Here is a 26887-nt window from a genome sequence, read left to right as displayed (position 1 = left end):
TGCCCTAAGTTGAAAACCAGATTTGAGTAGTTGTTGAAAGAGATTATTTGAGTCTTGACATAAAACAGATTTTCTAGTAGTGAATAAGTTGTAGAGATAGATTTATTCATTACTCTTCTTTGGTATCAAACATTAAAGATTGTTATATTGATAGTTAGGTGGAGAGATCGTCTAAGGATCAATATAGTGATTATCACAATACCATTTAGACATAAATGACTTTGAGAGGATACTTGAACTTAATCAATAATCTTAAATCTATATAGCTATCATAAGGAATCATAAGCATTTAGAATAGTGAACTCCAATCTTGCCAAGCTTTTACATTTGATTAAAACCATTTTACTGTTTTTAGTGACATTTACTCACAAGATAATTTTCCAAACAAAACAACTTTGTTACTTTTCAAACTTATAACAATTTGGATTATAGAACGGCGATAGTAACAACCAATCTCTGTGGATATGATATAAAAATATTTGCCGAAGATATACTTTTCAACAAATTGGCGTCGTTGCCGGGGATTGGTGTTCGATATTACAAGCATTGCAATAATTCATTGTTTAAAGTTTTGTTACTTGTATTACTATCCCTCTTTTGTTTCACTTGGTGTGTTAGTTTTGTAGATTCTAGTGCATGCGAGGAAAAGCTACCAAGGAGCAATTTCAATTCAATCCCGAAAAGAACGCTTCGGAAGCTAAATAGCAAAACACGAAGAAGAAGGAAACTAGCCGAAGAGAGGAACCAGAGAGAAGAAGCATCTACTTCCGCACTTATTCCAATAGAAGAAGTGGTTGTAGAGGCTTGTGACGGAAACATGGCGGATGACAATCGTACCGAAATGTCCGCTAATAGTCCAAGAAGAAATGCTCAATTTGCCCGTGGAGGAAGAAATACGAAGATGAAGACCGGAATCCTCCAACTTCTCTATGCAAATCCATTCACCGGAATGGACCATGAAGATCCGTATACCCATCTCATCAAATTCTATGAGATTGTGGGTTCTACGGGAATTGATGAAACGGGTGAAGAGGCATTATTCAAAGGGATGTTCCCACATTCCTTAGTGGGAAAGGCAAAGGAGTGGTACCTTGATCAAGCATCGAGAGTGATGACGGATTGGAATTTGTTAGAAGAAAAGTTCTTAGAAAGATATTTCCCTCAATCCCGATTCATGGAAGCCAAAACGGCTATTGCGGTATTCACTCAAGGAAGCAACGAGTCTCTAAATGAAGCTTGGGAAAGATTCAAGTCAATGTTGATAAAATGCAAGGGTCATGGTTTTAATGAGCTCACTCAAATCCATATTTTTCTAAACGGGCTCCAATCAACTCACAAGACACTTCTGGATGCTACCGCGGGTGGCTCGCTTATGTCAAAGAATGCGGAAGAAGCTAAAGTCATTATTGATCGGATGGCACTCAATGATCGCCAAAGTCAACATGATCGTAGCCCTTCACAATGTAAACCGGGAGTTCTTGAGTTGAATACCAATGACGCCATTCTTTCTCAAAACAAGCTACTCTCTCAACAAGTGGAGTTGCTCACTCAACAAATGGCCAAGCTTCCACAGCAAATGAAAGAAATTCAAGGGTCTCAAGTTCGGCATCAAGTAGCGTGTTGCGAATTATGTCAAGGGGATCACCCTACTGGTTTTTGTCCTCCACTAGAAGAAGTGAGTTATGTGAACAATCAAAATCAGGGCTATCAAAGACAACCTCCTAAAAATCAAGGTTACCAACCAAGAAACAATCAAGGCTATCAACCATCACGGTTAAACAATCAAAATTTTCAGCAGCAAAGTCCTTATCAACATCCAAATTCTCAAGGACAGCAGTCGCAAGGAGGAAGTTCCAAGCTAGAGGACACTCTTCAACAATTCATGCAAGCTTCCATGGCAAATCAGAAGAGTAATGAAGCAGCAATTAAAAATATGGAAAACCAAGTAGGCCAACTTGCGAAGCAACTGTCAGAACAAAACGCAGGATCGTCATTTTCCGCTAACACTCAAACCAATCCAAAGGAGCATTGTAAAGCAATTGTCACAAGGAGCAGTAGAGAGTTGATGAGTAAAAAAAGTGAGGAAATTACAATAGAAAATGATAGGGATGAAGCGCTGGAAAAAGAGGACATGGTTGGTGGAAGGGAGAAAGAGGCAGGAATTTCACAGTTCGCGCCGCGATCCCCCTTCGCGCCGCAAAAAGAGCAGAATTTATCAGCAAAGGAGCAACCTGAATTGGAGGTGAAAAAGGATGTTGAACCAAGAAAGAAGAAGAAAGGAGAGAAAGTTGTGAGCGTCATTCCAACCCAACATCTACCTTATCCACATGCTTAATCGAAGAAGGACAATGCTAGGCATTATGCACGGTTCATGGACATATTCAAGCAACTTCAAATTAATATTCCATTTGCCGATGCATTAGAACAAATGCCACGGTATGCAAAGTTCATGAAGGACATTCTTACAAAGAAAAGGAGGCACGTGGAAGATGAAACCATATTGCTTGATGCACGTTGTAGTGCCATCATTCAAAAGACTCTCCCAAGGAAGGAATCTGATCCGGGCCGAGTCGTTTTACCGGTAACCATTGGAAGCACATACATTGGTAATGGTTTGATTGACTTGGGGTCTAGCATAAATTTAATCCCCCTCTCCATTGTGAAAAGATTGGGAAATGTTGAGATCAAATCGACAAGGATGACGTTACAACTAGCCGACAAGTCTACCACTTCACCATACGGAATTGCTCAAGACATGTTAGTGAAAGTGGATAAATTCTTGTTTCCGGTAGATTTCTTGATAGTAGAGATGGATGAGGATCGTGATGTTCCTCTAATTCTTGGAAGACCATTCATGAAAACAGCCCGGATGATGATTGACATAGATGATGGACTAATGAAGGTGAGAGTTCAAGACAAAGAGGTGACCTTTAATCTTTTTGAGGCTATGAAGCATCCAAATGACAAACATGATTCTTTCCGAATTGATGCAATCGAAGAAGAAGTAGTGGAAGTTGCAAACCATGTTCATATTTCTAATTCTCTAGAAAGATCTCTTATCGGAGCCTACAATATGTTGACCGAAAATGAGGAAACAGAGATTGAAGCAATGTTGCATGATTTAGAATCTTGTGGTGAGCTTACTTATCAAGAAGAAACAAAGGAGGACTTGGATGCAACGAAGAAAACGGAAGAACCAAAATTAGAGTTGAAAATGCTTCCTTCACACTTAAAGTATGTGTTCCTTGGAGATGAATGTACTAAACCGGTGATTATAAGCAACACCCTGTCCACACAAGAGGAATACAGATTGATTCAAGTGCTGAAAAAGAACGAAGGTGCAATAGGATGGGTTTTATCCGATTTGAAGGGTATTAGTCCAACCTATTGTATGCATAAGATCATGATGGAGGAGAATTTCAAACCCGTTGCACAACCTCAAAGGCGTCTAAATCCATCGACGAAAGAGGTAGTTCGGAAAGAAGTTGTCAAACTCTTGGAAGCCGGAATGATTTATCCTATATCCGATAGTGCATGGGTGAGTCCGGTACAAGTAGTTCCCAAGAAAGGTGGTATGACGGTTATCAAAAATGATAAAAATGATATGATTCCGAGAAGAACGGTGACCGGGTGGAGGATGTGTATTGATTATAGAAGGTTGAACCAAGCTACAAGGAAAGATCATTTCCCACTACCTTTCATGGACCAAATGTTGGAGAGGTTAGCCGGCAAAAAATTCTATTGTTTCTTGGACGGGTACTCGGGGTACAATCAAATTTCGGTCAATCCAGCGGATCATGAGAAGACGGCTTTTACATGTCCTTTTGGCATCTTTGCTTACCGAAGAATGCCTTTTGGGTTATGTAATGCACCGGCCACATTTCAACGGTGTATGCAAGCTATATTCTCGGACTTGATAGAAGAATGCATTGAGGTGTTCATGGATGATTTCTCTGTGTATGGATCATCTTTTGATTTGTTCTTAAACCATCTTGATGTGGTTTTGGGAAGATGCGTGGAGACCAACTTAGTGATCAATTGGGACAAATGCAACTTCATGGTCACCGAAGGTGTTGTACTCGGTCACAAGATCTCCTCCGAAGGATTAGAGGTTGACAAAGCCAAGGTGGAAGTTATCGAGAAACTACCACCCCCAACAAATATAAAAGGAATAAGGAGCTTTCTCGGACATGTCGGTTTCTATCGGAGATTCATCAAAGATTTTTCAAAGATAGCAAAGCCATTGAGCAACTTGCTCAACAAAGGTACGCATTTTCTTTTCGATGAGTCGTGTCTCAAAGCTTTCCTTGATTTAAAAGAAAAGTTGGTCACCGCACCCATAATCGTGGCACCAAACTGGAAACTTGATTTTGAACTTATGTGTGACGCAAGCGATTATGCGGTTGGTGCGATGTTGGGTCAAAGAAGAGATAAAGTTTTTCATGCTATCCACTATGCTAGTAAAGTGTTAAATGAAGCACAAGTCAATTACGCAACAACTGAAAAAGAATTACTAGCCATAGTGTATGCATTGGAAAAGTTTAGAGCTTACTTGATTGGGTCAAAAGTTGTAGTCTATACTGACCACTCGGCGATAAAATATTTGCTAACCAAACCGGATTCCAAACAAGGACAAATTCGCTGGATTCTCTTACTGCAAGAGTTTGATTTGGAAATCCAGGATAAAAAAGGTTCCGAAAATTTGGTTGCGGATCATTTGTCTCGTTTGGTCAATATAGACATTACAAACAAAGAAGAGGAGGTGAGAGAAGAATTTCCAGATGAAAAACTGTATGCGATTCAAGTGAGGCCTTGGTTTGCTGATTTTGCTAACTACAAAGCAACCGGTTTAACACCGGAAGACCTCACTTGCAATCAAAGAAGGATATTCTTGGCGGATGCAAAATATTATGTTTGGGATGATCCCTATCTGTTTAAAGTGGGTGCAGACAATATTTTGAGAAGGTGTGTAACAATTGAGGAGTCAAGAGACATTCTTTGGCACTGTCACAACTCTCCGTATGGAGGTCACTATAGTGGTTTGAGAACAGCCACTAAAGTGCTCCAATCGGGCTTTTATTGGCCATCTTTATTTAAAGATGCGCATGAACATGCGAAGAGTTGCGATACATGCCAACGAAGTGGAGGAATAGGAAAACGGGAAGAAATGCCTCTAACCAACATGCTAGAAGTAGAAGTTTTTGATTGTTGGGGTATTGATTTCGTTGGCCCATTCCCCTCTTCTTTCTCAAATGAGTACATACTAGTGGCCGTTGACTATGTCTCGAAGTGGGTAGAAGCAATTGCCTCACCTAAGGCCGATGCCAAAACAGTGATTAAATTTTTAAAGAAAAACATATTTTCACGTTTTGGTGTGCCTAGGGTGTTGATAAGTGATGGAGGCTCACACTTTTGCAATACACCTCTAGAAAAAGTTTTGCAACATTATGGTGTAAAGCACAAGGTGACCACTCCCTACCACCCACAAGCGAATGGTCAAATGGAGGTTTTGAACCAGGAAGTCAAGCGGATTCTTGAGAAAACAGTCTCGAATTCAAGAAAAGATTGGTCTTTAAAACTGGGTGAAGCTTTGTGGGCATATCGTACCGCCTACAAAGCACATATTGGGCTAACTCCGTTTCAAATGGTGTATGGGAAGACTTGTCATCTTCCAGTGGAAATGGAGCATAGGGCATTATGGGCTCTTAAATTCTTGAATTTCGATCCACTCTAGCTGGAGAAAGAAGAAAAGGACAACTCCATGAATTGGAGGAATTAAGGAATAATGCTTACCATTCGAATAAACTGTATAAGGAAAAGGTAAAGGCATACCATGATGGAAAGGTCCGTCATAAGGAGTTTCATGTTGGACAAATGGTATTAATTTTCAATTCATGTTTGAAGTTATTCCCTTGTAAGTTGAAGTCAAAGTGGTCAGGACGGTTCGTTGTCAAAGAGGTGCGCAATTATGGAGCCATTGTGATCGAGGATCCAAAGTCACAAGAGAGCTGGACTATAAATGGTCAAAGACTCAAAGTCTACCATAGTGGCGATGTAAATCGTGATGTGTGTGTCGTATCTCTATTTGGACCGGGCTAATCAGTGGACCGTCGAGCTATAAACGACATTAAACAAAGCGCTTGTTGGGAGGCAACCCAACGTTGTAAGACTGCATTTTATTTTTTCTGATGTGTTGGTTTTCTGCTGTGTTAAATTTTGTGAAATTGGGTTCTGTTTTTTGCAGTTCGCCCCACGACCATAGTTCGCCCCGTGAACTGATTGCAAACTCTCAGGTCGCGCGGCGAACAAGGTTCGCCCCACGAACAGTGCGTGACAGAACCACTTAAGTTCTGTTAGGTTATTTTCATTTTCACTTCAACTCATTTTCAAAACACCAAGTTTGCCTCGCATTCTCTCCCGCTCCCAAAAACCTCCCAAAAACTGAAAATTTTCCTTCCCCAAATCCCTAATCTTCATTTGCTAACAAAGATCAAGTGATTCAGTAAGGTATGTTGCTTTTCAAATCCCCTTTTCCATTTTCTTTTGGGTTCACATTTAGGTTTGGTTAGGGATTGGAAAAATTTGAAGTTTGACACTTGAAATCACTATGCATGTTTGATTTAGATTAGGAATAGGATAGAGTTGGAAACCTTGACTGTTAGAAGTAGCTTACCTCCCATTTTTTTAACCCTAGGAAGCTCCTGGAGATTTCCTGGTTCGTAGGGTTCGCGCCGCGAACGGGCCTTCGCACCGCGAACTGGGAAATTCCAGGGCCATGTTTTTATGCTGATTGATTGCTAACCCTTTCCATATTTGTTTTGTGGTTGCTCTGATGTTGAATGCAGATGTCGAAAAGAACCAAAACCACGGCTCCCGCTCATCCTCGTTCTTTAAGAAGGTTCACAAGCGATGAACACGAAGAACGACTCGAGAGTTTAATCAAGAGAACCATCTTGCCAGAGAGGTTCATCCGTTTAGCACCGGGTGGGACTTATCAGAGTTTGGTTTCAACTTTTGAGAGACGAAGGTGGATGAAACTGTGTGAACCAGAAGCGGCAATCAACTATGATATCGTTCGGGAGTTCTATGCAAATGCCAGGCATCAAGAAGAGGGGGTAGCTTTCATCTACCGAACAAGGGTAAGAGGCAGGCTTATTTCTTTTGGGAGGGACGCCATTAACTCATATCTTGGTGATCCTCTGACCCTTGGAGAGAACGAGCGGTGCGAATATCGTACCATGGAATTGACTAATAGGTGGGATCTAGAAGCGGTAAATGCTACCTTGTGCCTCAAAGGAAAATCCTTTGACCTAAATGATCAAGGACATCCAAAATCTTGGAAAAGAGAAAATTTAAATCTAGGAGCTAGGGCTTTTCTTGTGTTGCTGTTGAGCAATATTCGGCCAAGGAGCCACACCACCACAATTCCTCTGGATGTAGGGTGTTTGTTGTACTGCATTATGATAGGGAAATCTATGGATGTAGCATCCATCATCGCGGGAGAAATGAGAAAGATGGTTTTGAGTGGAACCAAATTCGGTGGTAAAGCAGGTGTGCTTGCATACCCAGGGCTGATCATGGGACTTTGCCGTCAGGCGAATGTTACCATTCCAGAGGAAGTACACTTCTCTATCCCCAGTGTGATCAACGATGCCTATCTGAATAGGTTCTGCCAAAGCCAAATGGATAGAACTGACGGAGCTGGGACTTCGTCATCCAGACACCGATCCAGACCCCGACCCCAACCCCACACTACTCCAGTCATTGACCAGATGGTGTTTGCCAATTACTGTTGCGAGAGCTTTGAGGCCTCTAGGAGGTCTCAATCATTTATCTTCGATGCTATGCAACAACAGTTCTAGAACACGTTTCTTGCACCAGAAGCCCGCACTTTTCCTTCTCAGGCGGAATCTGTGGCTTATGCTAATTGGCCTGAGGGCAGGCCAAATTTTATGGGGGGTGCAGGAGGTGGTGCAAACCCTAATGATGAGATGGAGGACGTCCTTGGTGATGTAGGTGGTGGCCAAGAGGAGGAGGATTGATGAGTTGTTGTCATTTTGAGTTTCTTTGTATTATTTTTGTTTTTGAAAAATTTTGATGTACTTTTGGGTGGCTCTAGTTCACCAAAACTTTATTTTATGTTAATTTGTTTTGATAATTGCATGAATACTATTTGAGAATTAAGTGTGTTACAATCAAACTGGTTTACCAACATTTTTGTTTAATTGTTATTAATCTTAAGTCAAGCTTAAAGCAACCGAGAAATGATCGCAAAGAAAGAAGCATAGGACACTTCGAGTGGTGATGATAAGAATTAGTGTCGGCATTTCAAGATACACTTTATCGCTTTCTAGACTTAACATGAGTAGTTTGATGGTGTGTGCAAATTTCATATCATAAACTCATTGAAATGTATGTCACCTTTGAATCAAAATAGGACTTAACCAATTGTGAGGAAGCTTTCCATCGTACACTAAAAAGCGGGAAACCAAACATTATTTTAACTCATTCTTATCATGCTAAATCATGCATCAATCTATTTTTGTGTGAAAATTTTGAAAACGATAGGGGCATTGTTTGTGAGAAAAACCACTTGACCAAAAAGTTTGAATCAACTAACCTTGTGAGGAATAATCCTTAGTTAAACCCCTTTGAGCTTATTTTAGGATTCATTTTATTGATCATTGAAAAATCAATTGAAAATCGTGGAATAAATGAATCCTAATTTCTTTCGTGCCAATTGAAACCCCAAATCGAGTTGTTTGCAAATTTTGCCTTTTGCTTATTTCTATGTAGGGAGCATTTTTGAATAAATTTGGTTTTGGAATCTAAAGTTGGGGAGAGTAAAGTGAAAAGTTGATTAGAAACTTGGAAAAGTGAGTTTTTATGAAAGGGTGAAAATATGAAAATAAACAAGAAAAAGAAATCACCCTTGAAACCATAGAGCAAAGAAAAGAAGAAAAAAAAAAGCAAAGAAATGCTCATGGTTGGGTGGATGTAAAAAGAAAAAGAAAAAAATAGGGATCAAAGAAAGGGAAATTGTGTAGAAGTTGAATGATTGGGAATGCTTCCTTAGGATAGGCAACTTTGTTGAATTATCTTAATCATATCCTTTCTTGTAACCTAAGCCACATTACAACCTTTGAAAGACCTCTTGATTCTCATTTTTCACATGATTTGATATTTGTTGTGATAACCGCATGATTTGAATTGTTGTTGATTTAATTGTTTGGATATGTGAAAGTAACCCTTCATGTTATTCATCATTATTATGATGTGTGTGTAAGTTTGACTCAATTTTGACATACATGGCTTTGAATTCCTTGGAATGATTTTTGCACTCAACCATTTTCCTTATTCATGTTTTGTCTAGAATTGAGATAGGTGGATTGAGAAATTGCCAAACACTTTTCAACCATTTGAATGTGGTTGGTAAATCCTTGTTCCAATCTTTTGTGTCATTGCTTTGGTTGTGAGGGTGAAAACATTTGTTTAGGGATAAACAAAATGCTAAGTTTGGGAGAGTTGTTAGGGACCAATTAGTACTACTTTTTATATCATTTTATTGGTCCCTTTTACCAAGTTTTGATGTAATTACACACTTTTATTCTCACTATTTTGTATAAATGCAATTTGGTTTAATTTATTTTGTTTTGAATAGTTATTTCACATATTTGTTAGTTTTGTAGAAATTTTGAATTGAGAACTTTTGGAATGCAACATCATAATTTGGAAGAGGTGTTGAATGCAATTTGGAGGCCCAATTTTGAAAGCTTAAGTTGGAAGGCTCTTATGATGAAGCTTGCAAAACAAGGAAGCTGAGGTAGCTTCCGTTCGCGCCGCGAACCCTCCTTCGCACCGCGAAGGCTACGAATCCAGCAAGCTGATTTTAGTCAAAAGTGTTGTTGTCAAGGCCAGCTAGTTTTGCCATTTTGGTGTCTGCCTTGGGAGAGCTTTTCTGCCTTAGATGGAAAATGATCAAATGAGGAAATGTAAACCCTTTTTAGAAATTTAGAATAGATATTGAGATGTATTCCATTATTCATTATTCACACATTGATAGATTGAGATATTTTTGTAAGAGAGAAAACTAGAGTTTTCTTCCATTAACATTCTGCTTTGTAACAATGATGAGGAGGAGCTAAACTCCCTTTTGTCAAGATTGGAGGTAGTAGCTATTCTCATTTGTTTATGTATTCCATTTGATTTTTATATATGATAAAGATTGTTGATGTATTGAATACTGTTTTTGCCCTAAGTTGAAAACCAGATTTGAGTAGTTGTTGAAAGAGATTATTTGAGTCTTGACATAAAACAGATTTTCTAGTAGTGAATAAGTTGTAGAGATAGATTTATTCATTACTCTTCTTTGGTATCAAACATTAAAGATTGTTATATTGATAGTTAGGTGGAGAGATCGTCTAAGGATCAATATAGTGATTATCACAATATCATTTAGACATAAATGACTTTGAGAGGATACTTGAACATCATCAATAATCTTAAATCTATATAGTTATCATAAGGAATCATAAGCATTTAGAATAGTAAACTCCAATCTTGCCAAGCTTTTACATTTGATTAAAACCATTTTACTGTTTTTAGTGACATTTACTCACAAGATAATTTTCCAAACAAAACAACTTTGTTACTTTTCAAACTTATAACAATTTGGATTATAGAACGGCGGTAATAACAACCAATCTCCGTGGATACGATATAAAAATATTTGCCGAAGATATACTTTTCAATAATGATCAAGTCAACATGATCATAAGCTTCTCAAATTTAGGGGGAGTTATACATCTCAGGGGAAGAAATTTTCGTTTCTAGAAATTGCACGCATCAAAGAGGATTATTTGTCATCATCAAAAAGGGGGAGAATGTGAAGTCAAGCTTCTTTATGATGAATGTTTTTGATGAAGACAAAACTCCAAGCAACAAGAGGGTAAATATTTTATTCTATGATAAAGCATCTTGATTCAAGAAGTTAAGCTTTTCACTTCAAGAAGGTATAATGAGAATACTTACCTTCACTAAAGTCTTAGATTCTCAAGTATTCATATTGTTATTTCATAATTTTTCATAGTGCATGGAAAATGTCTTAGAATCATATTTTTCATTTTCAAACTGGGTAAATCGATTTACCTATAAGGGAAATCAATTTACCACTGAAGCTTACATATTTTTTAAAAGAAAAAATTATTTTTTTCACTTAGGTAAATCGATTTACCACTGGAGCATTACATTTCCAGAAGCAAAATTTTAATTTTTTTAACTAGGTAAATCGATTTACCTCTTAGGGAAATCGATTTACCACTGAAAGATTTTGAAAAATTTTAAACGTTGCAACAGGGTAATCGATTTACCCATTATGTAAATCGATTTACCACTGTGCTTTTCTGAGAAATTAGTGGTTGTTCATACACCTCTTCATGCACCATTTTATGGAATTATTTCATTTCATCTTTGACAACTGTTCATGATTCTTTCAGAACATTACCATGTTTCATTTGAGGTGTTGTGTGCATATAAATACATGATCTTTCAAATTCAAATTTCACCTCTTCCAATCAATCTCTTAGAATTTTCAGAATTCACACTTATTGTTTTAAATCTTCATCAAGATTTTTCTGCATATTTTCATATCATTCAAAACAGAAAATTCTTGAGCAATCGAATATCTTTGTGTTGTGAATTATTTTCATTGGAAGAGAAGATCAAGCAAATTGATATATCACTTTGAGTGATCATTATACTACAAACTTTACATTTAATCCATTGTTGTAATCCATATCTTATTTTTCGAATTGTTGAAAAATAAGATTGTGTAGTTTGTAAACACCTTGCTGTCCAGGAGTGTTGGAAGCAAGAGAGTTGAGTTTGAGAGGATTGTTCTCATATCAACTTGGTGAATCACAAGTGTTGGTTCTATGTGTTGGCATCAATTTTGGTAAAACCTAGAGTTATCACAAGATGTCACGAGTGTTGTCTTGACATGTGATATCAGTTTCCTACAGGATGTTTAAATATGGTTGTGCAGGATTTAGCTGAGAGGTCAGACCCGGTGTTAAGACATGTGTATACAGAACATTCAGTCAGAATCTTATATCTCTTATGATTGCACTTTTCATGCAAATCTGTGTGTGATTGATGTGGAGATTGAACACGCCATTCAAGTAGTAATGAAAACCAGCTTGATTTATTTTCCAATAAGACATGATCAGTTGTCGTGAATAAGGAGATAAGAAAGGAAAATGGATTTAGGGTTTATGATGTCCAAGCCCATTCAAATGCTTCTATTTAAAGGCCATGTAAAACCTGGTTTTAACACACAAGAAAAACGAACGAAATAGTGAGAGAGAATAAGGGTTTTAGTCTTGTATGAGCTTGTGTATTGTGAGCCATTCATTCATCCTAATTATGATTGAATTGGACCGACTTTTGTGTTGTAATTTTTCCACTCTAAGCTTTTAAGCATGAGTGTGTGTTTACTTGGTTGAAGCTTTTAAGCAAGATCAAGTATGTGTTCTTGAAGAGTGTCTTCTTTCTTTGTAATCTTTGTTTTTATATCACTGTTGTGATTGAGGGGGAGTGAGTAGGGTCTCTTATCTAAGAGTTGTTAGATAGAAGTCACACGGGTAGAGATTAGGTGAAAAGACTGTAACCTGAAGTTGTTTGCTGAGAGTCTTTGAACTAATTCTATTTAGTGGATTTCCTTCCTGGCTTGGTAGCCCCCAAACGTAGGTGAGTTTGCACCGAACTGGGTTAACAATTTCTTGTGTCACTTGTACTATTGTTTCTTTATCTTTTATCTTGTTTATATTGTTCAGATATTAGTGTCGTGACATTACCTTCGACATCTTGTCGCAACCTGAAAAATGGAATGCGAAAAAAAACAACCGGCGAAGAAAGACAGGAGAGTCACTGTCGCAATCTGAAAAATACAAGGGTGCGAAAAAAACAACTGGCGAAAGAAAAAGATGACAGAAGAGTCTCCACCGTGCGTTATTTATCCCAAAGGAGGGAAAGGAAACGCTCGAAGTAAACCTGAAGAGAGGAAAGGAAAAGACAAGGTCTCGCAACCAAATCTTGGTTTCGGGAGTCGATTATGCGAAGGGAAGGTATTAGCACCCCTACGCATCCGTAGTACTCTACGGGATCCACTCTTGTTGTTCTTGTCTAAAGGGTGTGTGTTTATCTAATGTACTATTTACTAAAAGGCTCAAGAGAAAAATGACTCGCACAGATATCGCATCCATTGCATACGTATCTCATCTGAATATGAGAATCAGAGTCTTCGTAGCTCGGCTACCTATGGGTGAAAGAGATGTGTGCTCGCCAAGACATCGCGTCTTATGCCTACATATCTCATCTGGAATGAGAATCAGAGCATAATGTAGTTTGGCTAACTAACGAGAACAAAAGTCTCGATTGCAACTAGGGCAAGAGAAAGGGAAGGTCTCGATCGCAACGAGGGCGAAAGCAAACAAAGATTAGTTGTTAGTTGCCAGTCTAACTCGGCAAGACATCGCATCTTGTGCCTACGTATCTCATCTGAACATGAGAATCAGAGTTTCCGTAGTTCGGCTAGATAGGGATTGCCATCTGAACATGGACTTACAAAGGAGGACACTAGTTGTGTCAAAGGAGAGTGGGCAATGTGTTCACGTCCTAGCAGTAGGTGTCGCAGCTCGCTGAATCGAGTCTTAGGCAGTTACCTCTTTGCAATAGGATGGATTGACATGCCACAAGATCGGAGACGCACGGAAGGTCTAAAAGAAATGGGGAAGTTCTGCCCTAGAGTTGTCATGCAATATGTACTTAGGTGTTAGGATTTACAAATCTACATTCGGAAAAGCGTCATTTATCTCTACTCAACAATCGTGGCCGAAACATTGTTTTGTACCTCTTAAGACAATATATCTTTCATTTTAAAAGGTTTTTGATTGGTCGCACGGCGGCGAGAAAAAGAGTTTGATTGGTTGGATGTGCTTTGAGTGATGGCGAGAACTAGGATTGGCGAGATATACATCTCGAATCCTAGCCTAAGGAGTGCATGGTATACACCATGTTCCATTTCCATCTTTATTTGCAAAAGTGTTTAATAGAGATTAAGTATTTTTAGGTTTGATTGAGAAAGGGTTTGAAGAAACCGCATTGACAATTTTAGACGATGGCGAGAGCTAAGATTGGCGAGATATACATCTCGAATCCTAGTCTCAGGAGTGCATGGTATACACCATGTTCCATTTCCACCTTTATTGAAAAAGTGTTAAATAAGAATTAGGTATTTTGAGTTTTGTTGTGAAAATGACTTGACCTAGATCAAGTATTGATGGACATTTGAGAAAGATTTGAATGAGTGTTTTGATAGAGCAAAGTGGATAAATTGGATGATGGCGAGAGCTAGGATTGGCGAGATATACATCTCGAATCCTAGTCTCAGGAGTGCGTGGTATACACCACGTTCCACTTCCATCTTTATTGAAAAAGTCTTGACTATGAATTAATATTTTTTGAGTTTTTATTAGAGAAAATGGCTTGACGTTGAATCAAGCATTTGATGAAAGTTTGAAAGAAAAGGAATAGAATAGGAGGGCGAAATGAATTGATTTGTTTATTGAGAACATACTCGACGTTGGATCGAGTCATATTTTTGTATTTTTTCAGAAATGATGGATTTTACTCTTTGGTTAGTGTCTAAAACAAATAGAGAAATAAAACAATACAACATTATATACACATTGGGGAAGTGGGGTACATTTTGTCAAATGGGGATTCAAAATCATGAAATAATTAGATCAGGCCCAAACAACAAATGATGCGAAATATGAGTGTAAGTGCAAGAGAACCGGCTCATTGTAAGAAAGCCCAAGAGTAAGCTATGTGAGGTTGATGGCGATGCTTAAAAAGCAATCGACTTACAAAGGTGTGGAAAATGGGCTCGATATTAAATCGAGAAAAATATGATTTTTATAGTTTAAAAATGGTTTTGAATGAATGATGAAATTAAAAGAAAGCAGATCAACCATGAGTATAATAAAAACATAAACATAAAATAAAATGCTAAAAGAAAATAAAATGCAAATGCTGAAAGAAATAAAACGCTCAATACAGGTATCAAACCCACTACACTAAAGACCATAGAAACCACCCCTCTCCACCAGACCACTCATGACTAGTTGTTATTTACAATGCTAATTTAGATATATAAACCAAGATAAATTTAAAAAAAAGAATTAAAATAAAAAACTAATAAAAAAGAAATCTGTTGGACTACCAATAATTAAACCCATCCGCTTGGCTGTTGGGTTTACAATGGGGTATAAGTTGAAAATATAAAAAACAATTATTAACTAATAACCTAGGAATTTTAAGCAAAAATCTTTAATGTTTTCAAAAACTTATTCTGTTTAAAATAAAATAAAAAGAAAAAAAAGAAAATAAGGAAACCAAAACAGAAGACACTTCCGTCTCCGTCTCTCACAATCTCACGAATTCTCTATCAAACTCAAAGAATCTCTCTCTCTCAACTCTCATCGTCCTCAACCTTCGCTTATCAACCTCAACGAAATCTCTCTCACACCACGTAACCGCTTCCGTCTCAACCTCCCTTCCGCTCTCAGCAAACTCGCTCTCTCCACTCAACGAGTTCCTCTCTTCGGAAACCCCATCTCCACTAATCTCTCCCTTGCCGTACTCGCGCTCGATCTCTCTTCTCCCAACGCTCTAACGATATCTCCATCAACAAGCACATGAAAAGGATAAAAGGAAGAAAGAGAAGTTCTCACAAAGTGTCACGGCGGTGGTGAAAGGCGTGAAGAAGCTGGCCTCCCAATCCAGGTATTCGATTTTGGGATTTTAGGGTTTCGTTTGAGATTTTCGCCTCCAAGTTTTTCGTCCCCAATTCCTGATTCTCTTCTCACTATTTATGTCCTGCTGATTAGAGTTTCAAATGGTGTTTTTTGTGTTCAAAGGAGCATCCCTGCGAATTACTTTGGATGTACTCAGAAACGAATTGCCCTGTTTAATGCTAAAACCGAAAATGGTATTCTGAGCTCGTGCTTTCTTCCTTATTTTGTCTCCATTCCATTTTGAGGTATTTTTGAAATCTTAACAGCTTTGACTAATTAATTTGTGTTTTTTACTGCAGTGAAACTTTGGGGGTAAAAGCTTCTTCAGATTATATCTCTTGTGTTATGTTGGAGGCTTCTTCTCAGATTTCTTAATGGTCGGGTCTGCACGGATGGCAGCATGAACCTTCTGGTAAATCTCTTCAAGTCCATTAGCTTTGATTCCCTTTTTAATATACTCACTGAAATGAGTCTGATATTTCTCTGATTCGTCTTCAATCCAAGTCTTCATATAGGCAGAAACATGTCCACCAAAGATATATTTGCGGTGAACCTCAGCATCAAGCTCCTGCTTTTCCTTATCAAAACCAGTAAACCTTTTTCACCGTGAGGAATATCTGAACCACCATCTAGTGCACCCTTCAGAGCACCAAAGACACGGTTTCCAGTTGTGGTCTTAACAAGACCAACATCAAGGAGAGCACAGAATGGCCTCCTGGAATCAACTGGCTCCACAGAATAGTCCTCTCCAGTAGCCTCAACATTTCCCTCATACTCTTCATCCATCTCAAGTGTCTTGAGAACCCGACGTGCTAAGAGGAGTCCAGTGGCATAAGTTGGATTTTGTCTTCCTGTCATGAGAAAAAAAATAAGATGCAGGTTGAGTTTTTCTGTCATGATGTTGATTGTTTTGCAGGTTTTGAGGATGGATTCATGTTTTGACTTGGATCAAGATCGCAAGTTTGTTTTGTCTTGGTATGTTTTTTTGCAGGTCACAGAGTTCAAACTGTTTGTTTCCCGAGGGTAAGTTGATTTCTTTCAAGGGAAATATAGTTGACATTCACGACATCAGCTCTAGTTTCTGCAATTCATGCACAAATGGGGCAAGCTTTGGTTCTCTTCAAATGAAAGGCCTTGTTTGGGACTGGAAATTTCTTTATTCATGTCTTAGTGCATCATAATGTTGTGAGTATTTTTGGCTCTATAAGTAAACATGCTTTTCCTACTGGTTTTGGATTTGGTGCAACTGCAACATTTCATCGAATCCTTGAGGCAAGGGCTTAAAAATTTATGTTGTTGCCTGTGTCATTCATTGAAATTAATTTGATAGAAGTATTTGATAAACACTGCAGTGACAGGTTGTCCACTTTAAGGCCTCTAAAAAAATTTACGGTGCATGTCAGGATTCCTTTTCCTGTTTGATTTCCCAATTGCCTCAGTGCCAGGGTCAAAAGCAAATAGTGCTCCGATGCAGGGTTGTTGCTGTTATTTTTTTAGTTCTAGAGAGGAAGACTACAAATTTATACACAGAAACAAAAATGAATTCTAAGGGGATTCTTTTGGACATTCCATTTGCTTATTTTTTTTTGTTGGAGTGGTTTTTTTTTGTAAAATGGTTAGATTATATGTAACTGAAAGTGAGTGAAAATTTGAATGGTTTATGTAATATGTGAAAATGTTTGTAACTTTGGAATTGAGCAGTGGTTTTGAACATGTGAATTGAAATGGTTTAAATTGGTTCCAAATGAATAATGAAAATGGATATGGATTTTGGATATGGATTTAAAAATAGAGTTGGGTTATTGGATTGGAAAAAATGGATTTAATTGTGGGTTTAAGGAATTTGGATATTTGATTATAAAAATGGATATGGATTTTAGGAATAATCCAAGACTAATCTAAATATCAATTTAAATAATAATAACAAATCAGCATAAACCAAATTAAAATCAAATTAATCTATAATTCGTTAAAACTACTTTGATATCAACTCTAACATTCATTTGGAAATTAAAATCAATTAGAGTTTGAATCATTAGTAAAATAAACAATTAAGATTAAATTGAAATTTGGAATTAAACTTAATTCGAAATTAAAATCAAATTGAAAATTAAAAAAGTCAAATAATTAAAAACCATTTTATAATAAAAAAACACCATGATCAAGAAGCTAGATAATGACCAATGTCTGTTAAAAAAAATGGATTTGGGAATGAATGTATGCAAATGAATTTTAGGCCAAGTGCCAAATAAAAATGAAAAAAAATCAGGACCAAAATCGGGGTATGACAGTTGCCCCTATTTAAGCGTCTTCAACTAGAGAATATGAGGCAGGACACTCTTCATATGATCATAGTGGGAGATGGTTAAATACTAAGAAGACCCGGATTTTGATCCTGAATCCCTATGACATGATGTGATATGATATGATATGATATGATATGCATGGATGCGTGATTCTTTTTTTTTTTTTTTTTTTTTTGAAAGAAAAGGAGGGCAAATTTTGAGATGTTACAGCTGTCCTTATTCAATCCACTGTGAATCTGTCGATATGAATAGCCTCGGCTTTCTGACAATTAGGGTGAAGAGTGATTGAATACCAAGAACAGACGGACAATTTGCACTCCGTTGGGAAAATAATTAACAATGCCTGTCAGAATCGGCAAAGAAGCAATCTCAAGAGAAGAATCCGTCTCGTACGGTGAAAATCAGCCTGAGTACCGAAACAGAAAGTTGACCTGGATACCAAAATAAATGGTAACACAGGAATACCCATGGCCTGAACGCCGCACATTAGTCTGAACACTAAGCATCGGAATATGAGAGTATCAATGTTGGTCTGATCACCGGAAATCTGGTCTGAACACCACTTCGATCTGGAAATCGGAAAACTGGCCTGAATGCCACAAGTACTTCGACTTGATCGTCGGAAACTTCTTCGATCTGAAAATCGGAAACTGGCCTGAAAGCCACTTCGGTTTGGATACCGGAAACTGGCCTGAATGCCACAAGTTGCATCGACCTGAATGTCGAAAACTTCTTCGATCTGAAAATCGGAAAAAAACTGACCTGAATGCCACAAGTACTTCGACCTGATTGTCGGAAACTTCTTCGATCTGAATATCGGAAAAACTGGCCTGAATGCCACAAGTACTTTGACCTGATTGTCGGAAACTTCTTCGATCTGAATATCAGAAAAACTGGCCTGAATGCCACAAGTACTTCGACTTGATTGTCGGAAACTTCTTCGATCTAAATATCGGAAAAACTGGCCTGAATGCCACAAGTACTTCGACCTGATTGTCGGAAACTTCTTCGATCTGAATATCGGAAAACTGGCCTGAATGCCACTTCGGTCTGGATACCGGAAAATTTTCATGTCTGTCAGCATCGGCAGAAAAAAGGAAAATGATAATTGAGGCGGCACGTGGGCCAACGATCCCTGCTGGGGATAATAAGTCATGAACAACCTTCAGTCTGAGCACTGGAAACAAACTTCTGGCTTGTCACTTGGGATACCGAGAATGTTTTATGCTTACATGCGTATGTTTGAATTTTTCAATGGCGTAATGCTCCATGAAAATGGAAATGCTACGCGATTTGGGAGGATGCAATGCAATATGATTCTACATGCAGGGATGCGAAATGCTGGGGAGAATGCCAAGCCGAAGCAGGGAATTCTGTTGGGGAAATGATCACAATCTTCTGGACCCTGGCAAGGCTGTTGGAGATGTACAACGCAAGGGACTATGTGGGGAAATGACCCGCCACACGGTGTTCTCGCAATGACGAAATACCGAGACTTTGACTGGGGAGAGAACGGCGCTGAAAACCTGTTGTTGGGGAAAGCGATAGTAGTTCTGGAAACCATAATCTACGAGAGGTGACTCAGTAGGGGGAGAAAACACCAATACGGTACCGAGGTTATGCTTCCAGGAAAGAGATCATCGATCTGGGAACGAAATCATCGATCTGGCATCGAGCTCTAAGGAGCAACTACTTCTGCTGGGAAGATACGGTCTGGTACTGTCAACTCCGCTGGGGAGCGTATAGTCTGACACACATGCTTAGGAAATGCCCCGAGGGTATCTGTTCTGAATAGATGATCCAAAGCACTTAAAATTCACAGCAACTTTAAATGTTTATTAAGCATATACCTGTAAAGCCCCTATATGTCATGATGCAATGTTTTATCAAAAATTCGGACGTCATTTTTGCAAACAAAACAGTAAAATAAAAATGAAAACAGAGATATACTGAATAACATGATTTTATTGATTGAATGGCCTCTGAATAGGGATTTATATCAGGAAGCAATCCCTGGAAAGAGGTAATCGCAAAACAAGAATTAATCTAATGGCAATGTGAAATGGATTTCTATTGGGTTCCAATTCTGCTATGACTTGCCCGTCTTCAAGATCTTCCAGATGATCAGCCTTCTGAAAAGGTGATTAGATTTTTTTCTTCCTTTTGAAAGTTTCCAGTCACTGACATGAGATGAGATTCAGAACTAACTCAGAACGCAGTCATTCGCTTAATCCCTAACTTTTGCCTGGATTGCCCTTTTCGGGTTTTCAATCCACCGGGATACCCATTTTTGCCTAAGTTGCCTTTTCAGGTTTTCAACTTATCGGGTGTACGATCTTTTCATTTTTAATCCCTAATTTTTGCCCGAACCTTTTCATTTTCTTGGTTCGTCGGGATGCCCATTTTTGCCTGGACTATTCTTTTTACTGTCCAGCGGGTCTATCTTATGCAAAGTATTTTTTAACTGCGTCTGAGTTCACAAGGGAAGTGAAGTTTTCGCCATCCATCGTTGCGAGCATTAAGGCCCCTCCATCAAAAACCTTGGTGACAATATAAGGTCCCTCATAGTTAGGAGTCCACTTGCCCCTGTGATCCGTCTGAGGAGGGAGGATCCTTTTCAACACTAAATCTCCGACTTGGAAACAACGAGGACGCACTTTCTGATCAAAGGCTCTCTTCATCCGACTATGATACAACTGCCCATGACAAATGGCTGCCATTCGCTTCTCTTCAATAAGACTCAACTCGTTGAACCTTGTTCGAATCCATTCAGCTTCGTCTAGCTTGACATCCAACAGGACTCTTAGAGATGGAATCTCCACTTCGACAGGCAGGACCGCTTCCATACCATACACAAGGGAGTAAGGGGTTGCCCCGGTCGATGTACGTACTGAAGTGCGGTACCCATGCAAGGCGAAGGGTAGCATCTCATGCCAATCTCTGTACGTAACGACCATCTTCTGCACAATCTTCTTTATGTTCTTATTTGCTGCCTCAACAGCACCGTTCATCTTAGAACGATAGGGGGAAGAATTGTGATGCTGAATGTTGAAGTTCTGGCACAACTCCTTCATCATTTTGTTAATGAGATTGGAACCATTATCAGTAATGATTCTCTCGGGAATCCCATAGCGACAAATGATTTCCTTCTTAATGAAACGGGCAACCAAATGTCTGGTGACATTCGCGAACGATGCTGCTTCAACCCACTTGGTGAAATAGTCGATGGCAACAAGGATGAAGCGATGCCCATTGGAAGCAGTCGGCTCAATCTTTCCAATCATGTCAATGCCCCACATTGCAAACGGCCACGGCGAAGACATCACATTCAGAGGATTCGGCGGTACATGCACCTTATCAGCATAAATCTGGCATTTATGGAACTTCCGAGCATACTTGAAACAATCTGATTCCATGGTCATCCAGTAATAACCCGCCCTTAACAATTTCTTAGCCATTGCATGTCCGCCGGCATGAGTACCGAAGGAACCTTCATAAACTTCCTGCATTAACATGTCCGCCTCGTGTTTGTCCACGCATCTGAGAAAAACCATGTCGAAGTTCCTCTTATATAGCACATCGTCTTTGTTCAAGAAGAAACTGCCTGCCAATCTTCTCAAAGTCTTTCTATCATTGTTGGATGCCCCTGTAGGGTACTCTTGATTCTTCAGAAAGCACTTGATATCGTGATACCAGGGCTTGTCATCAACCATTAGTTCAGCGGCAAACACATACGCGGCCCTATCAAGGCGTATAACATCGATCCTAGGAGCATGGTTCCACCGAACCACCTTGATCATGGAGGATAGAGTAGCAAGAGCATCTGCCATCTGGTTCTCATTACGAGGTATATGATACAGCTTTACTGTTGTGAAGAAAGTCAACAGTCTTCTCGTGTAATCTCTGTAGGGGACCAGAGTGGGCTGGAGAGTATTCCAATCACCATTCACTTGATTGATCACTAGAGCTGAATCTCCGAAGATGTCCAGAGTCTTGATTCTCAAATCAATGGCTTGCTCAATACCCAAGATACAGGCCTCGTACTCAGCTTCATTATTGGGGCACTCGAAGGTCAGACGAGCGGTGAAAGGCATGTGGGCACCTTTCGGAGTGGTAATGACAGCACCAATTCCACTTCCTTTGGCATTGACGGCCCCATCAAACAACAAAGTCCACTTTTCGTCTGGATCAGGTCCCTCCTCAACAACTGCTCTTCGCAGTCTTTCATCTTGAGGAACATGATGTCTTCATCTGGAAAATCAAACTTCATTGGCTCATAATCATCAATCGGTTGCTGAGCAAGATAGTCTGACAGAATACTCCCTTTGATGGCTTTCTGGGATGTATACTGGATGTCGTACTCTGTCAGTACCATTTGCCAACGAGCCACCCTTCCGGTGAGAGCTGGCTTCTCGAATATGTATTTAACTGGATCCATCTTGGAGATTAGTAAGGTTGTGTGAGACAGCATGTATTGTCTCAATCGCTTAGCAGCCCATGCAAGTGCACAACATGTCTTCTCAAGCATTGAGTATGTCGACTCGCAATCTGTGAACTTCTTACTCAAGTAGTAGATGGCATATTCTTTCCTACCTGTCTCGTCGTGTTGACCGAGAACACAACCCATAGAATTGTCAAGTACTGTCAAGTACATAATCAGCGGTTTCCCTGGGACTGGAGGCATGAGGATAGGGGGATTCTGCAAATACTCTTTTATCTTTTCAAAAACCCTTTGACAATCGTCATTCCACCTGATAGCCTGATCTTTCCTCAGCAATTTGAAAATTGGCTCACACGTGGCTGTTAGGTGAGAGATGAACCTCGCAATGTAGTTCAACCTCCCTAAGAAACCACTGACTTGCTTCTCCGTTCTTGGCTCAGGCATTTCCTGTATTGCTTTCACTTTGTCAGGATCCACCTCAATCCCTTTTCTGCTAACAATAAAACCCAGCAATTTTCCAGATCTCACCCCAAAAGTGCACTTGTTCGGATTAAGCCTCAACTTGAATTTCCTTAACCGTTCAAACAATTTCTGCAGATTCACCAAATGTTTTTCTTCTGTCTGAGATTTGGCAATCATATCGTCCACATAAACCTCGATTTCATGATGAATCATATCATGGAACAGAGTCACCATAGCTCGTTGATATGTTGCCCCAGCGTTTTTCAGACCAAACGGCATCACCTTGTAGCAGAAGGTGCCCCATGGGGTTATGAAAGTTGTCTTCTCCATGTCTTCTGGTGCCATCTTGATTTGGTTATAGCCAGAAAAGCCATCCATGAAGGAGAATACAGAGAACTGAGCTGTGTTATCCACCAAAACATCGATGTGAGGTAATGGGAAATCATCTTTAGGGCTAGCTCTGTTCAGATCCCGGTAGTCGACACACATCCGTACCTTTCCATCCTTCTTAGGTACTGGGACGATGTTGGCGACCCATGGCGGATAATTGGTAACCGCTAGGAACCCTGCATCCAACTGTTTCTGCACTTCTTCCTTTATCTTTACAGCAATCTCTGGTCTTGTTCTTCTGAGCTTCTGCTTGACCGGAGGACAACCCTCTTTGAGAGGTAAATGGTGTACCACAATGTCTGTGTCAAGCCCTGGCATATCCTGATAAGACCAAGTGAAGACGTCAACATACTCTTGCAACAGTTCAATCAACCTCTTCTTTACATCGTCTTCCAAAGCAACCCCTATCTTGATTTCTCTCTTGGCGTCCTCGGTGCCGAGATTAATCACTTCAGTAGCCTCTTGATGTGGTTGAATGACCCTTTCCTCTTGCTTTAACAGCCTGGCAAGTTCTTCAGGGAGTTCACAGTCTTCATCACCCTCTTCTTCAACTTGGAAGATTGGGTTTTCGAAGTCGAAGCGAGCCATAGCAGAATCGTTATCAATAGGATCCGATGATGTGCATCTGCATGAGTGATGGTATGTGCTTATGAGTGTGAACAGTGAGTGAAAACTAAACAAAACATTGCCAAATATTTTTATTCTTTTGAAATTTTGAAAACTGCAAAAGACGTCCTTCATTTATGATAAACAATGCAGGTATTCACATAGATGAGCCCTACAATGAGTCATTACGCCTTGGGCGGAACGTAAGACTTGGACATGCATGAATAAACAAAGAAAAATTACTCCTCTAGAAGAGTGACTTGGACAATTTCCTCGGAAGACCAATTGTTGATGACTTCACCAGGGATCCTCGGACGCACCCAGTTGTCGATGTCGCAATCACTATCTCCATTTTCATCGTTGATCGCAGAGATCTGGCCATATTGGATGACGCCAGCATTAGAGAAAGTAATCGGCCCCTGACGAGTCTGAAATGCTGAAGTTGTAGAAGTCAGCGCTGGTTGATACCCAATCCCGAACTTGTCGTCTTTCATTGGTAACTCCAACAGACGTCCCCAACCGGGAGCAATACCTGAATCCACCAAGGCTTGCGCCTGCTTGAAAGATGAGATAGGGGCTCCTGCTTTAACCCCTTCCACCGGAGCTGCATCCTTGATCTGAACTGACTCAAAGGCCTGACAGAGAGTCTCATGAATTTCACCTTCTACCTCTACGTACTTGAAGGTAGACAGGTTACTTACCAGTATGTCCTCCTCACCACAGACGGTGACAATTCTTCCATTGACTGGGAACTTGATCTTCTGATGCAGTGTTGAGGAGACTGCCCCAGCATTGTGGATCCAAGGACGACCCAAAAGGCAACTGTACGAGGGACTGATATCCATCACATAGAATACGGTGTTGAAGGTTTGTGATCCAATCTGAATTGGCAATTCTACCTCTCCAAACACCGACCTCTTAGAACTATCGAAGGCTCTCACCATGAGATCGGAAGGTTTCAAGATCAAACCTTCTACTTCTAACCTTGACAGGGCTCTCTTGGGTAGCACATTGAGAGAGGAACCTGTATCCACCAGAACATGAGATAACACGGTGTCTTTGCATTCCATTGAGATATGCAAAGCTTTGTTATGGTTGCGTCCAGCTGGTGTTAAGTCAGAATCAGTAAAACCCAACCCGTTGCTTGCATGAACATTTGCAATGATCCCTTCTAGTTGGTTTACTGAGATCTCCTGAGGCACATATGCAGCATTAAGGACCTTCAGAAGTTCCTCCCTGTGTGCCTCTGAACACAACAGGAGTGAGAGAATGGATATCTTAGACGGCGTCTGAATCAACTGATCGACTACTTTGTAGTCGCTTTTCTTTATAATTCTTAAGAGCTCGTCCACATCATTCGAGAAAGTAGGCTCTGAGCCAGTCTGGGGTGCAGAAGTGCCCTCATTTACAACTTGTTTGCCTTTGGCCTTAACCACGGCATCAGTGCTCTCAGTTTGGGTAACGGGTGGCGAGAATAGTCTGCCACTCCTGGTGAATCGCCCGATTCCACCAACGTTGTCCACTGCGGGACCTTCAACTTCGAGTTCAGACTTTTGACCCTCTTCTACCTTCAAAGGTCGTTCCACCCCATGATCGTGTGTGTATACATTCCCCCCATAATGCCAAGGAATGGCCCTATCGCTTGTGAAAGGTAAAGGACCAGGGGTTGTGATTGTCATAGCGGTCGATCGCACTGGTGGCACTGGTTGTGCTTCTGGCACACTGATCTGATTAGTCGGGTAAAAGATGGTGATATTAGTGACATCATAGTCATACTCAGGAATCTCATTCATTGAAACAAAAACATCCGGAACATCGGAATCAAGTTCAGTTACATCAAAATCAAACACATTGTTTGGTATATCAGCAACAACATTTGAAAAATTAAATACATCAATGGGAAATACACAGTCAGCAGGAACAACATCTGTGAATTCTTCAACAGCATCTTCAAACACCTCTTCAACTACCCCTTCAGCAAACTCTTTGACAGACAAGTCTTCAACTTGGAGGGTACCATTGTCAAGCAAGACCTGGATACCCTGCTGCAGCTTCAAGCAATCCTTACCCTGTGTAGCGCAATCCAAACAACCTTTCCCACAACCGGGGAAAACATCGGCCTTCAGCAAGCATTCCTTAATTTCCAACAACGGAGTCTTCAACTTCAACACATCCTTAACGGACTTGGCTTCTTCTTCCAGCATATTCACGTTTGCACCACCATGCTGTGGCATGGGATTGTTGACGACATTAGGAGCCGGTGCAAGGTTGATAGCCTTTGAATCTATGAGGTCCTGAACTACGTGCTTAAAAGCTTTGCAGTTCTCAATATTGTGGCCAGGTGCCCCAGAGTGGAAACTACACCTAGCATTGGCATCGTAACCCATCGGAAGTCTACCAACCGGAGGAGCCAGAGTGCGTAGCTGCACAAGTTGTAGTTGTTGAAGACTTGTAAGCAGCTGAGCGTACGACATTGGAAGAGTGTCGAAACGCCGGTCCATCATCCTCTGCCTCAGCTGATAGGCGGGTCTGTTACCTGGCTGTTGTTGTTGATATTGAGTTTGCTGACGTTGTGGTTGTTGTTGTTGTAGTGGTGCTGCAGCCGGAATAGTCACAGCTGCAACATACGGTTGCTGATGATAGTTTTGAAAATTATTCCTCCTGTTTTGATATGAAGACACAGAATTCACACCCCCCTCCCTCTGCTTCTGTCCTCCCATAAATGGCTTCTTTACTCCTGATGAAGATCCACCTCCATTGTGGCTCTTGCAGGTCTGTAGGTAATTCTCTACCCTCTCTCCGGTAGAGACCACATCAGCAAAGTT

The 26887-nt window shown here is 40.0% G+C and overlaps 1 pseudogene; it reads right to left on the bottom strand.

Annotated features, from left to right (window-relative positions):
* Nucleotides 1–16116: 16116 nt before the first annotated feature.
* On the bottom strand, nt 16117–16715 carry LOC127079044 (60S ribosomal protein L5-like; annotated as a pseudogene).
* Nucleotides 16716–26887: the final 10172 nt, after the last annotated feature.

The sequence above is a fragment of the Lathyrus oleraceus genome, chromosome 5 (assembly GCF_024323335.1).
Source record: "Lathyrus oleraceus cultivar Zhongwan6 chromosome 5, CAAS_Psat_ZW6_1.0, whole genome shotgun sequence".
NCBI classification, from domain to species: Eukaryota; Viridiplantae; Streptophyta; class Magnoliopsida; order Fabales; family Fabaceae; genus Lathyrus; species Lathyrus oleraceus.
This window is presented reverse-complemented; position numbering and strand designations above follow the sequence as displayed.